At 37.8% G+C, this 22,674-nt stretch overlaps 1 protein-coding gene across 4 annotated transcripts in view; it reads left to right on the top strand.

The window, feature by feature from the left end:
• Positions 1-1,587: 1,587 nt before the first annotated feature.
• Positions 1,588-22,674, top strand: part of Nck1 (NCK adaptor protein 1) — a 65,958-nt gene continuing 44,871 nt past the window's right edge. The window contains exons 1-2 of one of the 4 annotated variants that reach the window (XM_023705012.1): positions 1,601-1,727; positions 2,643-2,733. The gene's annotated coding sequence lies outside the window, so the exon portion shown is untranslated. Of the gene's footprint in view, positions 1,728-1,770; positions 2,087-2,642; positions 2,734-22,674 lie in introns of those variants that run through there. The other 3 variants (XM_023705016.1, XM_004624993.2, XM_023705020.1) reach the window with 3 other exon arrangements.

Below are 22,674 nucleotides of genomic sequence, written 5' to 3'. Positions count from 1 at the left end.
AAAAAAAAAAAAAAAAAAAAAAAAAAAAAAAAAAAGATCAAGGTGCCTGTATGGTTGATTTTGCATAAGGGCTTGTTTGCAGAAGGTGCTTTTCTTGGTGGAGAAAGACCACTTTCGCAAGGGTCTGAGTTCAATCCCTGGTTCTGGAAAAAAAAAAAAAGAAAGAAAGAAAGAAAAGAAAAAGACAAGACCAGACCACTTTCTGGTGTCTTAAAGATAAAATTACTAATCATAATGGATGAGGTCCTAAATGAGGACCTCATTTAACTTCAGTTAGTTCTTAGCATCTACCCCTAACTATTTTGGGTTAGGGCTACTGCATATAAATTTTGTAGGGATACAAATTCAGTCCACAGTAGACAAAATAAAATATTCCACATTATTTGAACTCTTAGAATAAATTTGAAGCCAGGCATGGTGTTTATGCCTGTAATCCTAGTACTTGGGAGGCTTAGGCAGGAGGATCTCTGGGAGTATGAGGCCAGCCTGGGCTACCTATCAAGTTCAAGGCCAGCCTGAACTACATAGTGACAACTTGTCTCAAAAAACCAAGCCAACAATAAAAAACAATAAATTCAAAGTTCACTTGCATTATTTATTTTGGATACTAATAATAGAAGGTAGACATAGAGTTGCTGTTTTTCATGGTCAATGCACTTGTCTCAGCTAACCTGACAGTAGGAAAGGGCTATAGGTAATTAGTGCTTTACATTACCTTAAGGGCCAACGGTATGCATCCATTAGCACTCAAATGAATTTTGGAGTCAAGGGCCTGGATTAAAGGGAAAGAAGTTATATGCCTTAAGCCAGATTCTTGACTACACATCAAGTTAGGCAAAGGGTTAAAGTGAACGCTGACAAAGTTCCTATGGCTTGAATGGAAAAATACCTGTGTTCTAAGACAGGAATCTAATCAGGCTTTTCTGAGCAACGCCTAAATTAAACTACAAAGACCACTAGGAAGGAAGAAGGAAGGTCCAGGGGGGCAGCACTGGCGCAGGGAGAGTGGCTGGGCGCAGAGCGGGAAGGAAGATCGCGCTCGGGTGGGAGCTTTACCAACATCACAGCTGGAAGTGGAGTGCAAGCTGCCCACGCACCAGGGCGCTTCGACGGCTCTTAGACCTAGCTTTTTTTTGATTGCCTCAAATTAAGGATAGATCTTACATTTTTCTTCTGGTTCTCTATTTCTATGTCTTTTGGGTTTTTTTTTTTTTTGTCGCTCCCCGACTCTGCGGCGGTGCAGATATCACAAAGAAACCGAGACAACTAGGGACGCACAAATGTTTTTTTAAAATAATGAATTTATTTATCTCTCCCCCCCACCACCCCATGTCATCTTTCCTGTGGCACTAAGAAAGGAGACCTGCCAGCCAGGGTAGTTTGGTAGCAAAAGCAGCCGCCGCCAGGCTCGGGGTTCCTTACCCTCTACTACAGCCGCGCAGCCTCGTCTCACCCCCAGCCCAGCGCTTGATTGGCAGGCGGCTCGCCCAATCCTGGCGTGGCACAGAGAGCAGTCACGTTAGGGACTGAGTCCGTCGGATTGGGCAGGAAGCGCGTTTCCTGCCCGCGCGGGCCCGCCCTCTCACCGCGCACGGCCCGCCCCTCTCTGGAGAGCTACGCGGCGGCGGAACGCAGGCCTCGTGCCGTAACTGCCCTCCTGGCGTCCGCGGCGGCGTCCGGGTTCCCTCCTCGGGTGACTGGAGCCGCCTGGGCTCAGCACAGGGAAGGTGAGACGGCCTTGCCGGCTGGCAGACAAACAGACAGCCTTTTGGTCGTCATAGTCTAGCCTGTTAACTCGCTGCGTCGCTTCCTCTTCCCGGCGAAGTTAGCCCCGGGAGCGCCGTCTGCCGGCGCGGAGCGGAGCCGGAGGGGGCGGGGAGGCCATTGGGCCGAGCCTGGGCGTCTGCACCGCAGCTCCGCGCGACCCTGGGGGCCCCGGCCCCTGGCGGCGCGACCCCGCGGCCTCCCCTGCTTTCGGAGCGCCGCCCCTGCGAGGCTGAGAGGTCGAGTGTGCAGCGCTCTGTAGCTCCATGTGTCTCGATGAGAAAGTCTGCTCCCAGCTGTGGCGTAATCCGAGGCTGGGAAGGTAGGGACGTAGAGGTTCGGAATGCAGGGCGCTCTCCCCCTTCTCCAGCCGGGAGCGGGGAGCGAACTGTACCCCCAGAGGGTGGACAGAGTCGGGACGCGCCTTCCTCCCCTCCCCCTCGTACCCCAGCCGCCTTGTTGTGGGGGAAATCTGGGCGTTCCTGTCCTGTCGTCGTGTGGATCTGCTGTGGGTTTGTAGCGAGTTGCCTGGGCTGTGAGCTTTTGACACAGGTGAAGTATGTCTGGCTAAAAGAAAAAAAAGATTGATTGATTGATTTCGTACTCATACATGTTTCCATATATGCTGCATTCATCGTTAGAAGCTGGGGAAGCTGGGTTTTGTTTGGGCCTGAGAACCTTAACAGGCGCTCAGTTAACGTTGAAATGATGAACTGAAGTCACCTGAAAATAATTCTACCCGTTGCCCACCTTAGGAGTTAAGGAATGAGGTTAAGAGAACTTTCTAAGCCCACTTGGGTACAGAGCAATAAAGTTCAGTGTCCGGACAAAACGGTGTTGCAAGAGATGAACACATTTTTAAAATCTTACTTTTATAGATTTATCACCAACCAGCCACAAGAATTTCTTAAGCATCTGGAAATCGTTCTGCCCAAAGCTTCAGCCTTCAGAGAGATCACAAAGTAAATGGGAAAATAACCTGAGAAGTATTATTTGGCTATCGTCAGTAATGTTCAGCTGTTAATAGGCATTCCATTTGCATCTTGGTAGTAACTCCAGTATGCATTGGTGAATGGTACTTTCATTTCATCTTGACCACTGATTTTTCTTGAAAATTGTGGCCAGTAGGAATTGGCTTTATCCGTAAAGCACCATCAGCAGTGTGTTCAACTCTACTTTGTAAAGTTGCTTGTTCCGATTACATTTTAAAATGTGTGCGTAATTTTTCTAGGTGCTTTTTTGGTCTAGATTTTCCTACTGCTTTCAGGTCCATGTAAGTAAAACTTGAAATGTACATGTAAAGTTGTGTTAGGCAGTGATACTTTATGCTGCTGGTTTCCTTTTTTTTCTCTTGAGGATTTTCCAAAATTTAAAGTAGTTCTGATTATTAAACATAAATCCTTTGTCAGAAAAATTTAATGAATAAGCTTACTCACCTCAATAATTTGTAAAAAATGCCACACGTTCTCTACGTACGCCAGAAAATTAAATGATTTAGTTGATAAGTTGATATGTCAACTTTAGTTGCTAAGTCTTTGAATTGTTGGTCTTGTAACATGTTCTTCCTAAATACTTTGCTGTTTTAGGAAGACAGGTGGCCTGATAGGACATTTAAAGATTAATTGAGGCACCAAGTAGGTAAAGATAATCTTCACTTTAACCAGCATTAGAGATAGAATTTCTTCCAGATGTGTGTTCTTTTGTGTCCTTACATTATTTATGTGTTTGTGACATGGGTCCTTTGTCCCTGAGCTACATCTCCAGTAACCTTTTTGTATTGTTTTGAAACAGGAACTTGCTAAATTGCCAACTTGCCTGACCTGAATTTATGATCCTCCTGCCTCAGCCTCCCACAGATTACAGGCATGTGTCATTCTGGCTTTATTTTACTTAGTTTCATCTTTCAAGCACTCACTAGCCTTAACTGTGTTTTTTGTATACTAAACACATCCTCCCTGCTGCTATATCTTAAAATAATGGTTTGAATAATCTCTCACTGTTGAAAAACCAGTGACATCTATTGTCTTAGAGCTTACATAGGTCAGTAGTCATAGCCTCTTAATGAAAACCTATTTGTCTGATATCAACACTTAATTCCTTTCTCAATAAAATTATGGGAAAAAACCCCACTTAATTCCCTACAGGACTTGACACCGTAGTAGTACTTTATATTTTTCTGTGTTATATCTGCTCAAATTTTGAATGTACATGGGCTGCCTACCTTTTTTTTTTGGTAGTATTGGGTATTGAACCCAGGGTCTTTTGTACTGAGCTAAATTCACAGTCTTTTTTTGCTTTAAATTTTGAGATGGAATCTCACTAAGTTGTTAAATTGCCCAGGCTGGGTTTGAAGTTGGATCCTTCTGCCTCAGCCTCCCGGAGTGCTGAGATTAGACATGTGCCACTATGGCCTGCAGCTGCCTAGCTCAGAATTTAAAACAAAAGTTTTCCTCCAATTACAAAGGGAGGGAGGGGTGAGAAATACTTGTGATTCTGGCCTAGAGGAGCTGAGGCAAAAAGATCACTTTTTAAAAAAATTAAATAATTTTAATTTATTTATTTGGTATAGGGACTCACTATGCAGCCCCCACTCATAGTGATCCTCCTTTCTCAGCCTCCCCAGTGTTGGGGTTGTAGGTGTGTGCCACCATGCCTGGTTTCTGTGACCAGCACAGCGGGTTGCAGGCACGGCACGCAGTACCTGCGATCTAACCCAAGTCCTTGTGCTTGCTTGGCAGGTGCTTAGACCATTGAGCTATCTCCCCAGCCCAAAACGATCACTCTTGAGTTTGAGGACTACATAGGGAGTATGAGAGCCTGTCTCAAATGTCCCACAACTCCCCAAAAGATTACAAAGTAAATTTTTGTTTATTTTTGTTCCTTTTAACATGACATTCCAAACATTTCTCTATGTGATGTTGATTTTCTTTGAATTCTTGATCCTTTATTTTTTGTCATTCCCTTGGTTTTAAAGTTGATGGGGACTTGTATCGTGGTACCAATAGAACATTATTGATATAATGTTGAAATCCACCCTTTTTACCAATAGGGAAATCTTATATAACTCAGATTCATATGTCATGGGGCACAACTGAGACTCAAACCTTTTTTCTTCAAGCTTTGTGTATTCTTTGTGAAACCATTCTACTGTTTATCTCTTATAGTATGACTTTGTATTTTGTATCACATTACTTTGAATTTGGGTGTTTATGTCTAAGGCATTTTGAAAGTTTCTTCTGGACAGGAGAACTTAACAAAAAGTAAACAGTGTTTTAAAGTTTGCATAAAACCTTTTAAAATATTTTTTATTCCTATGCTTGATGTGTGAATTAACATTAAGAAAAATAATATATACTGTCATCTGTACTGGAGTGGAGTCCTATGATCCATTAACATGAATAAACTGTTCATAAGTTTTATTATTAAAATTTAGTTAGTATGAAATGCCCCCCCCCCCCATGTTTTCCTGTTTTTGTACCACTAAGCTACATCCTTGGGCCTTTTACAATTTTTCTGAGGTGAGAGTTTGGGTAAGTTGTCCTGCCTGCCTTAAATCTATCCAGTAACTATGATTACAGGCATGTGCTACCATACTTGGTATGTCTGTGAGAATTACTTCATAAATGACTCTTTGGGGGTCTTGCAGAGAGTTGTAAAACCGTGTAATGGTTTGAAAGAAATCTGGAGGGTTTATCACTAAGCCAAATATAGTGATTTTTTTTCTTTTTGAACGTTAGAACAATAGCAGTTTCACATTTTGCTACTTTTTGTTCTGTTCATCTGTCAGGAGCTAGCAGTACATCTGCTTTTTGAATAAAACTTTTTAAAAATCACATTCCATTTTGAGAAGTTTGCTTTTATGTATTCTTCACATTTTCTTCCCTACCAGCTTTAGAGTTTCTGTTAATAAAAGCCTAAGATTACCTTGTTACTCTACATATAGGTATCAAGAGTTAAATTGTGTAAGACTGGATAGAAATGTAGCAGGTGAAATCTCTGGAGAGAATAGTTCCTCTTTTGGTCTGAAACAGGTTAGAAGCTGCCTTTTTTTCCCCCTTGTTTTTATTTGTTTAAATAGGTTACCAGCTAAAATAAGATTGCTGAAATGGTGATTTTCTTCCTTTTTCCTTAAATCATACTTAAGGATTGGTAAATTGGACATGAATTTGATAAAAGTGATTTCTGCTACAGGATAAAGAATCAGCTTCAAAAATTTCAGTACAGCTGGCCATGGTGGTGCATACCTGTAATACCACTACTTGGGAGGCTGAGGCAGGAGGATTCTTGTAAGTTAGGGGCCAGCCTATATTGCATAGTGAGACCCTGTCTCAGAAAGCAAAACAGAAAATTTTAGCACATATGGTATTTTTCAACTCATGTACTGTAGAGAGCAATAAAATAATATACCAAAAAATGAGATGTGCTGCACTTTATAAAAGTATCCCAGCTGTGTTGCAGAAACATCATTTTTTATGGTAACTCAAGGCCTTGGCCCTGAGCTACATACTCAGAATGTTTTTGTTTAAATTTTGAGACAGGGTCTTGTTAAGTTGCTAAGTTGCCAGGGCTGGGCCCACACTTAAGATCCTCCTTTCTCAACCTTTCACATGCTGGAACTACTAACATGCACCACCATGTCATTATATTTTATTAATTTAACACCACTTTGGAAAATGTTCCTTGGAAATGCTTGATCATTGCCTGACACTACATATTATTGAACAATAAATTAAAAAAAATTTAGAATATTTAATATACAACCCCACCCCATCCCAGTAATTCTACTTGCTGCCCTAGAAGTCAATTGCTTTTTCTGTTTTTTTTTTTTTTTTTTTTCATTTCCTGTCCACATCCTTTAAAGGCTTGCGTAATTTGGCTTTTGCTACTTATCAGCTGCATCTCTTACCATTTTCCCTTCTTTGGGTTTTGAACAGTCCAGATCTTTTTTGCCTTGGAACTTGGGAACATATTCTTCTTCTAGGATGGCTCCCTTAGGTTGAGTTAGTTAGTATTAAGTATGGCTGCTAGGAATAGGAAGATGCCAAATAACAATTTCTTTCTTTCTTTCTCTTTCTCTCTCTTTTTTTTTCTCCCGGTACTGGGGATTGAATTTAGGACCCTGCACTTGCCAGGGAAGCGCTTATTCTACTGAGCTGTCTCCCTGGCCCGCCAAATAACAGTTTCTCAGACCAGAGAAATCAGTGGTTGGCATGGTGTTCATTTTTTAATTTTCTATATGTGTGTTGCTATTTATAAGTAATTATGGAATATTGTGTAAGCCTTTAAACATTTTTCCTTTTGTTAAATTTCTATTGTATGCATTTGGAAATTTCAGTTTCATAAGAACTTATTTCAAGAAATGCAAAGTGCATAGATTTAAATGCATAAATCAGTGTTTTATATTATGTTTCAGAAGGTTCTCTTGTTCTTACAATAAAGATTTCCTACCCTTTCCCTAAAGCTAATCTTTTTCCTTCCTTTTATCACCTTACATTATTTTTGCTTGTTCCTGAATTTAATATAAATGGAATCATAAACTATAGCGGTATCTCAGTTTTTTTTACAAACTTAATTCTTTCTATGATTCTGGTTACAAACCAAATGAATGAGAACCAAATCAAATTCTAACCAATGTTAGATTCACAGTGTTGACCTTGTTGGGGAAATTTCATTACTCCAGTTTGCTTTGCAGCCAATTGCGGGAAGGATTAATTTTGTGAACTGAGGTACAACTGTAATTTTCTAGATGGTTATTACTCAGTGTTTTGTTCATGAGGCTTCATCCATGATGTGTGGAACAGTAGTTTTTTTTCTTTGATGGTAATGTACCACTGGATGAATATACTATAGGAAAAAGTTTTTATCACTGCTTAAACAGTTCATGTCTTTCTACCTGGAAGTAGAATTGTGCTATTTCCAGGAGTTTTTGAACCTACTTGAACCAACATTCTAGTTGATATGTAGTAGTTTTCTGGTAATTTTCCCCAAATGATAAAATTAGTGACTTCCTTTCGTCATTTAAAAATGATGATGACAGTGGGATCTCTATTTTTGGCTTAGAACCTTACCCATAAGACCTCACTTAATCTAAGATACCTCCTTATGGGCCTTGTCTCCTGATGTCATATTGTAGTGATGATGATGATTGTTTTTAACCCCTCCATGTGATGGAGTATATCACACAGTACATGCCTGTGAAAGGTTGAGGTCTTACATTAGTGACATCATTTTTGTTTTGATTTTTGTCTTCCAACTTGATTTGATTTAGTAAGAAATTCTATGTGGTGATAGCTTTCTTTGACAGAGAATTGTTAAGGCTTTTCTCCGTTTTGTGTTACCTTGTTACCCATTTGAGAATTCTAAAGACATATTCTGATTACTTTTTTTTCCTTACCTCACTTCCCACTTGACAGTATACACTGACTGTTAAAATGTTTTTGTCTTTCTGGAATTTTGCGTATGCTGTATTCAAAAGTTTCACAAGGACATGACTTGGAAAATTTTTACTTTTCGTAGTGGAAATTGAACCACTGAACCATGTTCCCAGCCTTTTTTCTTTTGAGATAAGATCTTGCCTAGACTGGCCTCTAACTTGTGATTTTTTTTCTGCCTCAGCCTCCCTAGTAGCTGAGATCACAGATGTGAGCCATCAGGCTTGGCAAGTATAAATCTATTTCTCATGTTTTTCTGGGTGTCTGTGGTATCTTAATCTAAAATAATTTTCATTAGTTCTGAGAAATTTTATTTCATTGATGCTTCTATTAGTCTGTTAGGGCTGTTGTAAAATACCACAGACCTTGGATTTTTAGTAAGAGAAATCCATTTTCTCATAGGTCTGGAGGTCTCTTCTGGCTTTTCTGTGACAAGATAGATCTCTATTTTTGGCTTAGAACCTTACCCATAAGACCTCACTTAATCTAAGATACCTCCTTATGGGCCTTGTCTCCTGATGTCATATTGTAGGACTGTGAATTTGAGGAAGGAAGACAATTCAGTTTATGACAGTGATTTTTGTTTTTTAATTTGTTGTTTATTTGGCTCTTATGCTAGATTACTAATGTTTTCATTTCCTATTTGAAAGATGTTCTTCATTTCCTAAACTTCATTGATTTTTTTTTCATTTTTGCCCATAAAATTTGATTTCCAAGGAGTTCTTTTTTTTGTTTTAAATTCCCTTTTAATACAACTTCTGTGCTTTTTCATCGATGCAAAATTCCCAGTTTCTGAGGCCACAAATGACTTACTGGGAGACAAAAATTTCCTTGCAGACTGTTTTGGGGTAGAAAGTTCTGGGAAATAATCTTTCAGGACAGGATCTTGCTGTATGGCCCTGACTGACCTTGAACTTGTGATCCTGCCTCAGTCTCCCAACTGCTAGGATTGCGTTACAGGTGTGGATCACTACTCTGGGCTTCCAGAATATTTCTTCTATTTTTTTTTTTTTTTAACTTTTATCTGTAACGTTAATATCTGAAGTTTACTGTGTTTTGAAATCTCTGGGATAGATAAAGAGGCTACATTAATTGGAATTTATTGACTTTGAACTTCTAAGCTATGTTTTGGAGAAAAACCTGATCTTTAGAAAGTGTTTCCTTTTGGATTCTGTTCATGAAGAAAAGTTATTGTGAAGGCTGAAGGTTGCTACTGGATATGTGGTTTATTTTTGCTTAAAAAGTATTTGTAATGAAGTGGATTTCTGATTTTTTTCCCCGTAGTAGGTAGAGTACACAGACCTTTGAATACGTCTGTTTTAGAGACTTTATTTTCAAGCCTGATGTGGTGTTGGTGCACACGTATGATCCTGGCACTCAGGAGGCTAAGGCAGGAGGTTCACTGTGATTTGAGGGTCAACTAAAGCTTGAACTACATAGTTTAAAATTTTTTTAAAAAATTTTTCTCTCGGGCTGGAGAGATGGCTCAGTGGTCTAAAGCACCTACTTGGAACTAGCTTGGCAAAGCATCAGGGACTGCGGTTCAATCCCCCAGCACCACATGCCAGCCAGCCCCGCCCCCTGGTGGGCTGAGCTGGCCACACACACACACACACCTCTCTCTCTCTCTCTCTCTCTCTCTCTCTCTCTCTCAAATAAATTAAAAAAAAAATTAAAAAAAAATTTTTTTTCTCTCTAAGCAGCTGGAACTGCAGGTATATATTACCATGTCTCCCCAGTCCACAGATTCTAAAATCTTTTTTAGAGACTAAATCAATAGCTGCAAGTGAGAATACAGTAAATAACCATCAGATAGAGTTGAAAAATTTAACTTTCTCAAATTGTGTTTTTCCAATCTTCCAAATGTAACTCAGAGAAACATCTGCTTTTGGTTCCTGAATCTTCTGAGAATTTCTGGTATAAATTGGTGTTTTCAACTCTTTGCTAAGGTTTCCACTTTTTTTTTTTTTTGAAATTTACTGAGTCTTGCCAGTTTTCTATCTGATTTTTAGCTTCTGAAACATTGTTGATACCATTTACTTTTCTGTATATTTTGCACTTTAATCCTTATTTTTTTACTTTCAAAATCATGAAGGGATGTTGAATTTTATAAAAGGCAGTCTCTGTGTCTGTCGTTAATGTCTTTTTTTTTTTTTTTTTTTCTTACAGTGTTGTTGGGAGTGTGAATTTAGGCCTTAAGCATGCTAGGCAAGTGGTGTAATCATTGAGTACTGAGTTACACCTTCAGCCTCCAATCATATGATTTTTATTCTGTTGTTTTGTGGCTTATTAGTTTGCATATGTTGAACCATCCTTGCATCTTTGGGATAAATCCCACTTGAACATACAGTAGTGCAGCATCCATTCAATGTGCTTTTGAATTCAGTTTGCTATTTTGTTGAGAATTATTATGTTTATATTCATCGGGAGTATTGACCGTAGTTTTTTTCATTGTGACCTTGCCTGGTTTTGGTATATGGTAATGTTGGTTCATAGAATGAGTTTGGAAAGTTTGCCTTAGTTGCTTAAAAGTTTGGTAAAATTCAACAGTGGGGGCAACTGGCACTGGATTTTTCATTGTTGGAGGACTTTTTTTCTCATTCATTCTCATTATAGTTATTTGTTATTGGTCTGTTTTTCTGTATCCTCATGGCTCAACTTTAGTTTATATAGTGTATAGTTGATAATTATCGTCTTCAGAATCCTTTGTGTTTCTGTGAGATTAGCTGTAATATCTTTTTCACTAATGTTATTGTTTTAATGTTTTATTGATTAGTCAAATTAAAGGTTTATCAATGTTTTAGCTTTTCAGAAATGAGCTCATTTCATTGATCTTACAGCATTTTTGTATATTTCTGCTCAGATCTTATTTTTTTTTTTTCTTCCTAGTTTCAGGTTTGATTCTTGTACCGGGGATTGAACTCAGGACCGTGCACTTATTCTACTGAGCTATTTCCCTGGCCCCCAGAAATAAGATTTGCTTCAACTATCTGCACACATAATAATAATTGCATGTTTTATACATAAGTATTGCTTACACTGATAGCATGTGTTTTGTTTTCCAGTACTATAGGGCATAGCTGACATCGTTTTTGTTTTCCTGTTGTAATAAGCTTTTGTGATACTGTACTTGCCTGTTCACCTGTCAGCTCACTGATGTACTCCACAATTTTTTTGTGTAATTCCCTGGGCACAAACATTTTGATTTTCTTTTGCTGTAAATGATCTCTTATGGGCTCCAGTCCCAGTCCTCTTAACAAAATTTCTCCATGATACTTTGTACTTGTTAATTTTCTTTGTAAACTATCAAACTGTTTATGCTACTGGTTTAGGATTGAGTAAAACACAACCATTAGCTAATGCTTTGGTTTCAAGTGACATCATAGTTGCTGTGTAACTCATCAACATCTATTCCATGTTTGGTCTTGTTGAAAGTTTCCATCTCAGACTTCCATCTTGTCAAGGTTTCCCTATCATTATTTCCAACATGGTGAAATGTTGACATCAGCAGTACCAGTTTGCTTTTCTTTGCCATAGATGAGGAGGACGGTATTGTATTTTTCTGAAACTCAAAGATTGAACAACATAATTTTCTGTTTCGAAATTGTAAACATTTTGTTTGGAAATTCTGCTTTGTTCCTTGGTAGAGTTCGTATGCTGGATATCTTGTTCTCTGTTACCAAATGTAATACCAACTGAAAACCAGTAAACTGATTGTCCATTGTCACATTCCAAGCAGTTTAGGAGATGGGAGCAACATCATTCAAGTTCGTTCACATTATCTGGTTTATTATAAAAATAAGGACCTGATAACTTGAGTTTCAGAATAAATGTCTGAACTAAAAGCATAATAAGTCTTTGTATCTCCAAGGGCATAAATTTTTATGCCGTATTTTGACCTATTGCTTTTCTGTAAGATTTTTTTTTTTTAAATAGTTCTGGGGATTGAACTTGCATTTGCCAGGCAGGCACTTGTACCACTGAACTATCTCCCCAGACTTCTGTAAGTCTTACATTCCTGCAGTCACCATAAGAAATCTGCTAAATACAGCAGTCCTATGCAGCTTCCAGGTCAGCTAGTGAGGTGTCAAATGCATTTTTGAATATTGTTATTGGTAGGTGCAGCCTTGTAGCATTTGTTTGTTACAGTTTCCAGCATTGAATGGCAATGCTGGCATTCTGTCCAATATTTTTCACCCCTGCCAAGGAAGGCCTTCACTATTTTCACAGCTGGTTCTAGCATTGGATTGTTCAATTTGTATTCACATTGCTGTGGTTTTTTTTGGTTATCTGAATCAAGGAGGTTTGCATTCCCATTGTCTCTTATCAGTTGATGCTTGCTCCATTTCACTGTCATAGGAACTTTGGCCCACATCAAAGATATCTTCATCTACTATCAAACCTCTTATGTTATGAAAATATGTATTTTACCATACTTGGATCATCTTCATTGTCTATGCATGAGAAATGATTCAGGGCCGGCCAGATAGCTCAGTGGATTAAAGTGTCTGCTTAGGCAGATGTAGGGGGTTTGATCCCAGGCCTGCAGTAATCCCAGCACTTGGGAGGCTGAAAAACAGGAGGATCACTATGAGTCTGATCTGTGTAGTGAGATCTTGTAGACCCTGTACTAAATACACACACACACACACACACACACACACACACACACACAAATCATGATTCACTTTTGACTTCTAAAACTTGTAAATTAAAAAATAATATGCCGTTGTACTGAATTAAGCTACTTCTCCCAGAAAAATCAAAAGAAAACTTTTTTTTAAAACAAGCCCTGAAGTGATGTGGGTCTGTTTGACCCTTTGTGATGTTTGGGTAAACATACACAAAAACTGTTCCACAGAGCATAAGAGTGGGTACCGTTTGGTAGGTTAGCACATGTGCACAGTCCTTGCTGTTCATCACATCAAGTAGATAAATACATAGATTGCTTCCTATGTCCTTTCAGGAAGGGTACTGAGGCATGTAGCAGGTTACTGTGATACTAAAGTACAAGTTTACAGCAGAAAAGTGGGATGTGGGTCCACTGGACCTAGGTTTATTCCCTGGGGGTTAGGGAATTGGAAATTGAGTTCTTTAGAGTTCAGGGTTTCTTTTTGGGATGATGAAAATGTTGCAAAATTTATTGTAGTGATGGTTGCACAGCTTTCTGAATATACTAAAAGCCATTTAGCTGTATAATTGAAATGAATGAATTTTATGGTGTGAAAATATGTTTAATAAACTCTTACCAAAAAATTAGCTCGACTATTATGTCAGTTTGTGTAGCTGACTTTCATCTCTTTCTCTTGTTCCTTCCTCTCCCCCCCCCCACCCTCCCTTTCCTTTATTGCTGTGGTCATTGTTATCCTGATGATTAAATTCAGGGCCTTTGCACTAAGTTATATCCCCAGCCCTTTAATTTTTTGGGACAGTGTTGTTAGGTCTCTAAATTGCTTATGCTGGGTTTGAATTTATATTTTCTCTGCGAGCACTAAGATTAAAGGTGTGTATCACAATTCCCATCTATGACTGCCATTTTTAATCCCCTAGTAGAGTGAAAAGGAGAAAGTTTGTGTCAGGGAGAAGGTGGGAGCCAGACATAATTGAAAGCCAGCTATCCTACAGAAGACACTTGAGTTTTCAAATGAAAATGATCAATATTAGTATCTTTTTTGAGGCTTCTACTTAGCTCCCAGAATTCTGGTGATTGATGGGAATTGAGAGGATATTTTTCAAACCCAAAAGGAGAACGTAAGTTATTTACAATAGCTTGTAGATCTCTCCTTTTAAATATAGGCAAAGAGTCGAAGACCACTAATCATATGAAGAAAGCATTTGATGTAAGAAACTAAGGAAAGTAAAAAACAATTTTGAGTAGTTTGAGCAAGAGCCTTTCAAAATTAGATTACAAGAGCAGGAAAAAAATATTCAGTGAAAGGATGAAAGTTAAAGTAGAGAAGATCTTTCATAAAGTATGAGATGGAAAATATATAGATGAGAAAAGAGAAATTACCAGTCTGGAAAGTCAGCTTCCAAGTAACAGAAGTGCTAGTGAGAAAAGAGAAGAAATTTTGGTACAGTATTTTAGAAAAATATCTTAAGTTGAGCAGTATGATATTCCAGATTGAGAGACTCCCTTGGGTGCTCTGGAAAAATGAATGAAAATAAGCATGTACATTTTTAGGTGGGGGTGGACCTTGGGATTGAACCCTTGGTCTCACACATGCAAGGCAACTGCCCTGGTATTTACTTTTTAAACTAGGGTCTAGTCAGGAACATGCGAACCCAACCATGCAGAATGAATACAAAAAAAGTGTTTAGCCAGATTTTATGGTTTGTCTTCTGCCCCTTAAGGTATAGTGAGGTCCTAATTGTCAGCATTTAAAATGTGATTTTCTTTAATCAAGTTAAAATGAATTTATTAGGGTAGGCCCTAATCCAGTATGACTGGTGGTGTTTTTAATGGCACTGGGGTTTGGTCCCAGGACCTTTGCACTCTTATACATTTCCAGCCCTTTTTAAATTTTGAGACAGATTCTTGGCAAGTTGCCCAGGCTGGGCTTCAACTTGGGATCCTGCCTCAGCCTCCCAGAGTGAGTCAGCCATATACCATTTGGGATTACAGGCATATGCTGCCATGCTCAGCTGATTGTCTTTTTAAAAGGATCATCAGTTATTTACTGCTGTGTAAACTCCACTCCATAACTGAGAGGGTTTTTGTTGTTTGGTTTGCCTGTGTTGGAGATAGAACCCAGGTCCTTCTGCATGCCTGGCAAATTCTTTAATATGAAACTATATTCCCAGTTCTTTTGCTCATTTTGCAGTTTAGGACTCAGATGAACTGGATATTCTTTTTTCTATGTAGAAACATTTGTTGAGCTATTTTCTTTTTTTTTTTTTTTAATTTTTTATTTATTTGTGTGTGTGTTTGTGTGTGTGTGTGTGTGGCCAGCTCAGCCCACCAGGGGGCGGGGCTGGCTGGCATGTGGTGCTGGGGGATTGAACCATGGTCCCTGTGTTTTGCTAAGCTTGTTCTAAGTAGGTGCTTTAGACCACTGAGCCATCTCACCAGCCCGAGCTATTTTCTTGATATTGCAGTTTAAATCCCACCTTTAGCTAAAAGTCCAAACTAAAGTAACATTTTTGTTCTCTGTCATCATAGTGTTGTGTTTATCTCTGTTACAGCATTTATCACTTTTTTATTTGAAAGTTAATTAAATATGTTTTCTGCTACAAAGAGATGTCTGTTTTACTCGTTGTATCCTGGCAGCACCCAGCTACTACTTGGCATAGAGTAGTAGTTCAGTATGTATGTTGCAGGCATGAATATTATATAGAACACATCGTAATGGTGTTTGTAAGTAGGATCACAAGTCTGCATCTTGTACAGCAATTAACCACTGAGAAGAATGTATGCAATGTATTATTTGTTGAAACTGTACTTTCGATTTGATTTGAAACTGTCTCATTGCTATATGTTTATCAATAAAACTTTGAAAAGAAAAAAAAACAAAAAAAATAAATAAAATTTTATTTGCATTTAAAAAAAAACAAAACAAACAAACAAAAAAACACATCGCAGTGGAGAGAACGTAGTGATTTTTAGGGAAATGTCTACAGGGTGTTCAGGGTCTCACTACTACATTGGACTCATAGTGATCCGCCTGTTTACAGCCTCCCAAGAGCTGGAATTACAGACATGCACCACCACACCCAGTCTTAATTGCCCTCTCAGTGCACTCTTGGGGTAGGGCTGGCATGGCAGGCTCAGGGATTGAACCCGCCTGCTTTCAGGCACTTTAATCTGCTGAGCTATTTGGCTGGCCCTTGAGAATGTAGTATAAACAAGGACCCATGGTAATATATAGACAGATTGCTATAAAGTGCTGGTTGGATTTTACAGATGGCAATTCCAATGGAACAGAAAATGATGAAAAATATTTCAAAGGTTAAACCAATAAGTGATATATGACTTAAGGGGAGGCTGGATGGATAGAAAGATGGTGATTTGTAATGAGCAGTTGGTAAAGAGGATAGGACTGGGATTTAAAGATAATGAAAAGTTGGGAATGATGCATACTGAGTTTGAGGTGGTAGTAAGATACTTTAGAAGTGTTGAATGATAGCTTTGATGAGAACATAAAATTACAGTTTTGAGAGTCAGCCAAGCAAAGGTCCTATGATGCAACTATAAAAAGAGCTTTTAAGAGAGAAGATGTATATTGAGAAGACTATGTTGCTAGAAAGTCACATCCTGATGAAGGGAGGAACCTAACTGCCTAACAAGTAGGTGGCTGAAGAGGAGGAAAAAGAGCTAGAAATAGTAACTAAAGATAGTTGAAAAAGGAATAGGAGAACCCATTTAATACGGGATTAAGAACTCCAAAGCTTTTCAGGAAAGGACAGGTAATTTGGCTGTTCTTGTGATATGCATGTGAAGGTTCTGCAAATGTGAAAATACTCATTAAGTAGTTTGAAGTTTGAGAGCAACTTGGGCTTCTGTGAGAAATGCAGCATAATGAGAATGATGAATACAGTTGAGTTCTTTTTCTTTTTGGAGCTGTATGTTGAAATGTTTGAGTGAAAAAATATTTTTTAGAGTATATGCTGAAAAAAAATAGAGTATATGCTGAAATTTTTCTTTTCTTTTTTTTTTTTTTTTTTTTTTGTGGAACTGGGGATTGAACTTAGACCGTTGCGCTTGTCAGGGAAGCGCTTATTCTACTGAGCCTTCTCCCTGGCCCCCTTAAATGTTTACAGACAAAGGGTTTTATTTCAAAATAGTCCATTGAGGAAGTAGGTGTGGGTAGGGTTATGCATAGAACAAGGGACCATGAATTAATGATTGAGCAAGGTAATAGATTGAGGGTGTTCTGTTCTTTAAGGAATATTGGAGGCTTTACATAGTAGAAATGATAAAAGGAAATTGGCTCTTCTTTCTAGCTATGACTTTGGATAAATTTCTTGAACTTTTGAAGACTTTTATTCAGTTATGAAATGGTAGTGCTAGTGTTTATTTCATATAGTTCCTTTGGAGATTAATAATGTATTAAAATTGTTCATGCTTATTCTGTACTATGTTAAGTAAATACTTAGTAAGCGTTTCTGCAGTACATTGAAACAGTATGATTAAGCACAGTTTAAAGAATTTTGCAGAGGGAGAAAGGGCTTTGAGCCTGTAGCAACTTCTATTTTATTTTTTTGTATTTTTAGGGAGGGGTCTATAGGGTGTTCAGAGTCTCACTACTAGATTGGACTCATAGTGATTCTCCTGTTTACAGCCTCCCAGGTGCTAGAATTACAGGCACCCCACTACCTCAGTCTCAATCACTGGCTCAGTGTGTCCTGGGGGCGGGGCCAGCATGGTGGGCCCAGGGATTGAACTCCCAGCCCCGCCCGATATAGGTGCTTTAATATGTGTAACAACTTTTAAAAAGAGATACACATGTAGTTTCTCTGTTATCCATTGTTTTGTTATCTATTGCTTTTGTTCCACAGTTTCAATAACCTGTGGTCCATAGGGATTGTCATGGCTCCATGGTACTTCTGATAAATTCTTAGGTTAATAGTAGCCTAGCATTGTATCACAATGCCCATGTTATTCAAGGGTAAATATAGTCCAACTTTTAAAATTGCTTTTCTTACAGTATATTGTTATAGCTTTTCTTTTTTATTATGAGTTAATCCCTTAATGTACATAGCTTATAACTTGAACTTTATCACGTGTATTTGTATACGAAAAGACAAAAGGTTTGTTATTATCTGTGGCTTCTGGCACCTACTGGGATCTTGGAATGTATTGTCCATGAACCTGGAGGAAAAGTGGCTATAGTATTCTTTTTATAATGTTAAGAATTACTAATTTAAAAGTACTCATAGGCAGTTGAGTATGGTAGTGAATTTGATGGTACATGCCTGTGGTAGTTAGTGTGGTGGCATATACCTATAATTTCAGCACTCTGGGAGGCTGAGACTAGAGGATCAAAAGTTTCATGCCCTACCTGGGCAAATTGTGATATTGTCTCAATAAAAAATAAAGAAATGAGGATGGAGCTCAGTGCCAAAGTCCTGGATTCAATTCCTAGTACAGAACAAAACAAAAACTCTTGAGAGAATATTTGTTACATTTATTTAGAAATGTTATTAATGGAAATTTTCTGATCAACAATTGTACAAAATCATAGTAAATACTACTGGGTTTAGGGGTACTGCAGTCTCCTCCTAGAGGTGATTTCTAGGTTCTTTCCTGAGCAAAGACTTGGTCAAGACAGGCACAAATGATAGTGAGATTTTGCATTTATTAAAGGTAAGAAAAGAAGCAGGTTCAGTGGAGTATGTTTAGGCCAGGTAAAGGTGGGAAGAGATATACACTCTACAGTTAAAAAAAAAAGCCCCCCCAAAAAACACAGTTGCCAAGAACTCAGTGTTGATTGGCCTTTTTGTATCTCTTACTCTTCAAGCTGATACCAGCACCTGTTCTTCCAAGAAGTTCATGTTGTGAGGGCCTTTGGAAACACTACTGCAAATGTGTCTGGGATTTTGTAATTAACAGGTCATGCCAACTTACCCAACCAGTCTATCTCTTGCTTCAATAAATGCAATGTTTTTGTGCTTTTTTAACCACATCATTTTACAGAATCTTATTCCAGAAGCATTTATAACATTGATGCCCCTTTGAAAGATGTCCTTCTTTGAAAGATGATGTCCTCTAAGGTTACTTGAAAGTAAATGCATTTTTTTTTTTTTTTTTTTTTATAGATAGGGTCTCACTATTGCTTTCAGGCTAGGCTTGAACTGACAAAGCCTAGGAGAGACTCGAACTTGTTTTGGAGTTTGAAACTATCTCAGCCTTCTGAGGTCTTCTGAGGCATGCATGGTATAAATTCCTTTTTTTAAGGTTAAAAATGAATTGAAAAATGTTTAAAATGGCTTTGAATTCAATTACATTGTAGTAACTTTTTAAATTTTTTTTGAAACAGGGTCTTGCTGTATAGTGCATACTGGCCTTGAATTCACTATGTAGCCAAGGCTGGCATTCAACCTACAGTGATCCGTTTTAGCATCTTTAGCACTGGGATTATAGTCCTTTGTCACCATGCCTGGCTCATGTAACAATTTCTTAAGAGCTATGTTCCTTTCCCCCCTTTTTTTTTTTTTTTTTTTTTTTTTTGTAGTAAAACTTGGTCATGAATAGTTTATCTAGAAATTTAGTTGATAGATGTGATGCTGATTTTGTCTTTGGATAGATGAGAGGCCTTAAAGGGAAAGGAGAGTTTTCTCATGTTTTCCTTTCTTTTAGTTCTTTTCGTTTAGAAAAGTTTGGTGTGTTAGTTGAATAAAGTTTGAAACTCTTGTATATGATCATTTTCTGTATTAACATATAATAGTTATTACAGCTTTTCCCCTGATCAGTAGCCACCTAAGGAAGAATTGTAAATGAGAAAAAAAAAAACCCACCAAAACAGTGGTTGAGAATAAAGGATAAGTAAAAGACCAGCAAGTGAGGAAATATTTAAAAATGGAGAAGTGCTTAAGAGCTAATTCCCAAAAGAGCAGTCTAAAGTTTGTCTTTCCCTATGTATCTTAGGTATCAAGGTGGAATAAATTAGTAGTTGAACTTGCTTTGCTAGACCATATAATTGGTGACTTTCAGATTATTTGCTACCTGAAACACATAAGTTACAGATACAACTGTCTGAATTTATATTTCCATACAATTGGTGGCGGAATTTTTAGCTTATATTGGGTAGGAGGAATTGTTACTGGATAATTCCTCCGAAAGAGGAGAGTGAAACCTCCCCATTCTGCCCTCTAGCTTTGTAGATCTTGAGTCACAGAAAAATATTTCAGGACCTATCAGTTTGAGACCTAGGTAGATTTATGAGGCAGTTACAAAGTATGAGAAAACAGGGACTTGAGCTTGAGGAAGTGAAGGGAGCACCAGCCTGGGGAAGAGGCTCAGACTGGTCCATTCACAAAAGAACAGGCTAGATTTTATGGATTTGCTAGAATGGGATAGGGTCTGTTTTAGCATTATCTCAGTTCTGGTTTTACATAATGGCTCTGAAAGAAGTTCTTATTGCTTGAGGGGGCAATGTAGTTTCCCTGAGGTGATTGTTTCTGCTTGAAACAGTCTCAGTTTTATGGAAGTGTGCTGGAATCTTTACGGGGCAGTTGAAAGTTCCCATAAATCTCTATCTTGGTCTCCTCAGTATTGAAGGCTGATGAGATAGGTTAGGTAAATGTAAGGCTCATCAACTTGGTTTCCCCCAAGTTTTAGACAAACACTTCCTAAAATGATTAACATTGCCTATGTATAGAACTAAGGATCTGATTCAGTTACTTGTTTTTCTGATCCAGAGTTTTAAGGTAATAAACAAGACATACAAAATGAAGGCTAAGTATTGTTCTGCTTTTAGTTACTTATTGGGTATCTATAGACCCAAATGAGTCACTTTTTTTTTTTTTGGTTAAAGAAAGACTGCTTTTAAGTGGAGTTTGTCCTTTGTTCTGACCATTATCAGTATTCAGTATTACTTATATCAGTTATTAGTATTACTGAAGAAGCACAGAGAGGTTAAATAGCTTAAGTACTGCACAGGTTGTAAGTGACAGAGCAGGAATTTAAATTGTAGTGGGTTTTTTTTTTTTTTTCATATGCTGTATTTTATTTGTCCTTGCCCTTCATTGTATAATTCTATTTGATAACTAATCTTGTTGGCTTTAAGAAAACTTTTATTGAGGAAAAATTCATGTAAGATACATCTCATCAATTTAAATTATATAGTTCAGTGGCTTATATAGAGTTGTACAACCATCATCACAGATTTAGAACATTGTAAACATTTTAATACCTCAAAAAGAAACCATATACTTGTTAGTTGCATGTACTTCCCCCAGTCCTAAGCAACCACTAATTGTTTTGTCTCTGTAGTTGTATTCATTCTGGACATTTCATATAAATGAAGTCATGTAATACGAGGTCCTTTATGATTGGCTTTTTTCACTTAGTGTGATTTAAGATTCATTCATATTGTAGGTAGTATCAGTATTCCTTTTTTATTGCTTGAGCAGTAGTCCATGTTATGGATATTTTTTACTTGTCTATTCATCACTTTCACATTGCATTATAACTGACTCCCAATATGTAGATATGAGCAGCTAATAATACATTTGGGTTGTTTTCCCCTTTAGCTGTTGTGATTAATGCTGTGAATGTTGTATGCTGTACATGTTTTTCTTTATTGTGGCAAACTATAACAGAATTTGCCATTTTAACTATTTTTAAGTACGGTTTACCTTGTACAGCCATCACTTCCATTTGTTTTAAGTTTTCTGATTTTGATTACCAAAACTGTGTCTGTGAATACAAACACTGGTAACCACCATTCCCTCTGTCTATCAGTTTGACTACAAATGCATGGAATCATAACATCATAACGTAACATTTGTCCTTTTGTGACTACTAGATTCATGTAGTATAATGTCTTCAGAAATCATCTGTTGTAGCATGTATCAAATTTTTAATAGTTGATAGTGTCCCACTGACTCTGTAGACCATGTTTTGTTTTGTAAGTAATGAATCTTTGTTTCTACCTTTTGACTATCTGTAGTGCTATTATGAATATAAGTGTACATATTTGAATACTACTATTATTTCTGTTTAAGTACTGTGCACTGATATTGCCACTAGAGCTCCCCTATTTTTTATTTTTGTAAGGTATACATACAAAAGTAAAAATACTGGATTCGTATGGCAGTTCTTACTCATTTGTTTGTTTATTGTGGTACCTGGAGTTGAACCCAGAATCTTTGCACTGAGCTGTAGCCCCAGCCTGTTTTTTAATTTTTTTTGAGGGGAGTTGCTAATAAGTTGCTCAAGCTACAGTAGAATTTGAGATCCTTTTCCTCAGCATCAAAGAGTGCTAGGGTTCATGCATGCACCACGTGCTAAGCTGGTAATTCCATTTTTAATTTTTAAAGGAATTGCTACAGTGTTTTCCACAGTGTCTATACTAGAACTTACATGTCCAGGTATGGTGTACATACCAGTATACCAAGGTTCTGATTTCACCATATCTTCACCAGTACTTTTTTTTTTTTTTTTTTTTTTTTTAAGAGTAGGAAGAATATATTGAGAGAAAGAAAGCTAAGAGGGACAGAAGGGGGCCTGGAAAGTGGGTTGTCCCCAGCCTGCTTCTCAAATGTGTTTATTGAGCAAAGCCATGAGGTGAGGTGGGTTTAAGATGGGACAGAACTACAATAAGGTTACAAGTATAGTCACTTATGTAATATTGATGCAGTGGAAAATCATAGGATGAAAATGAGATGGGATAAAACTATGGTCAGCCAATAAGATTGCAATAAGTATAGTTGCTTGGGTAATAACTGATTAATAGGAATCATACTGGGAAGTCACATAGGAAGTACAGATGGGGATGGGGCAGACAAGGACTTTCCTGAAGGAGTGTGTTGAGAA

The sequence above is a fragment of the Octodon degus genome, unplaced genomic scaffold (genome assembly GCF_000260255.1).
Source record: "Octodon degus isolate 3935 unplaced genomic scaffold, OctDeg1.0 scaffold00008, whole genome shotgun sequence".
NCBI classification, from domain to species: Eukaryota; Metazoa; Chordata; class Mammalia; order Rodentia; family Octodontidae; genus Octodon; species Octodon degus.
This window is presented reverse-complemented; position numbering and strand designations above follow the sequence as displayed.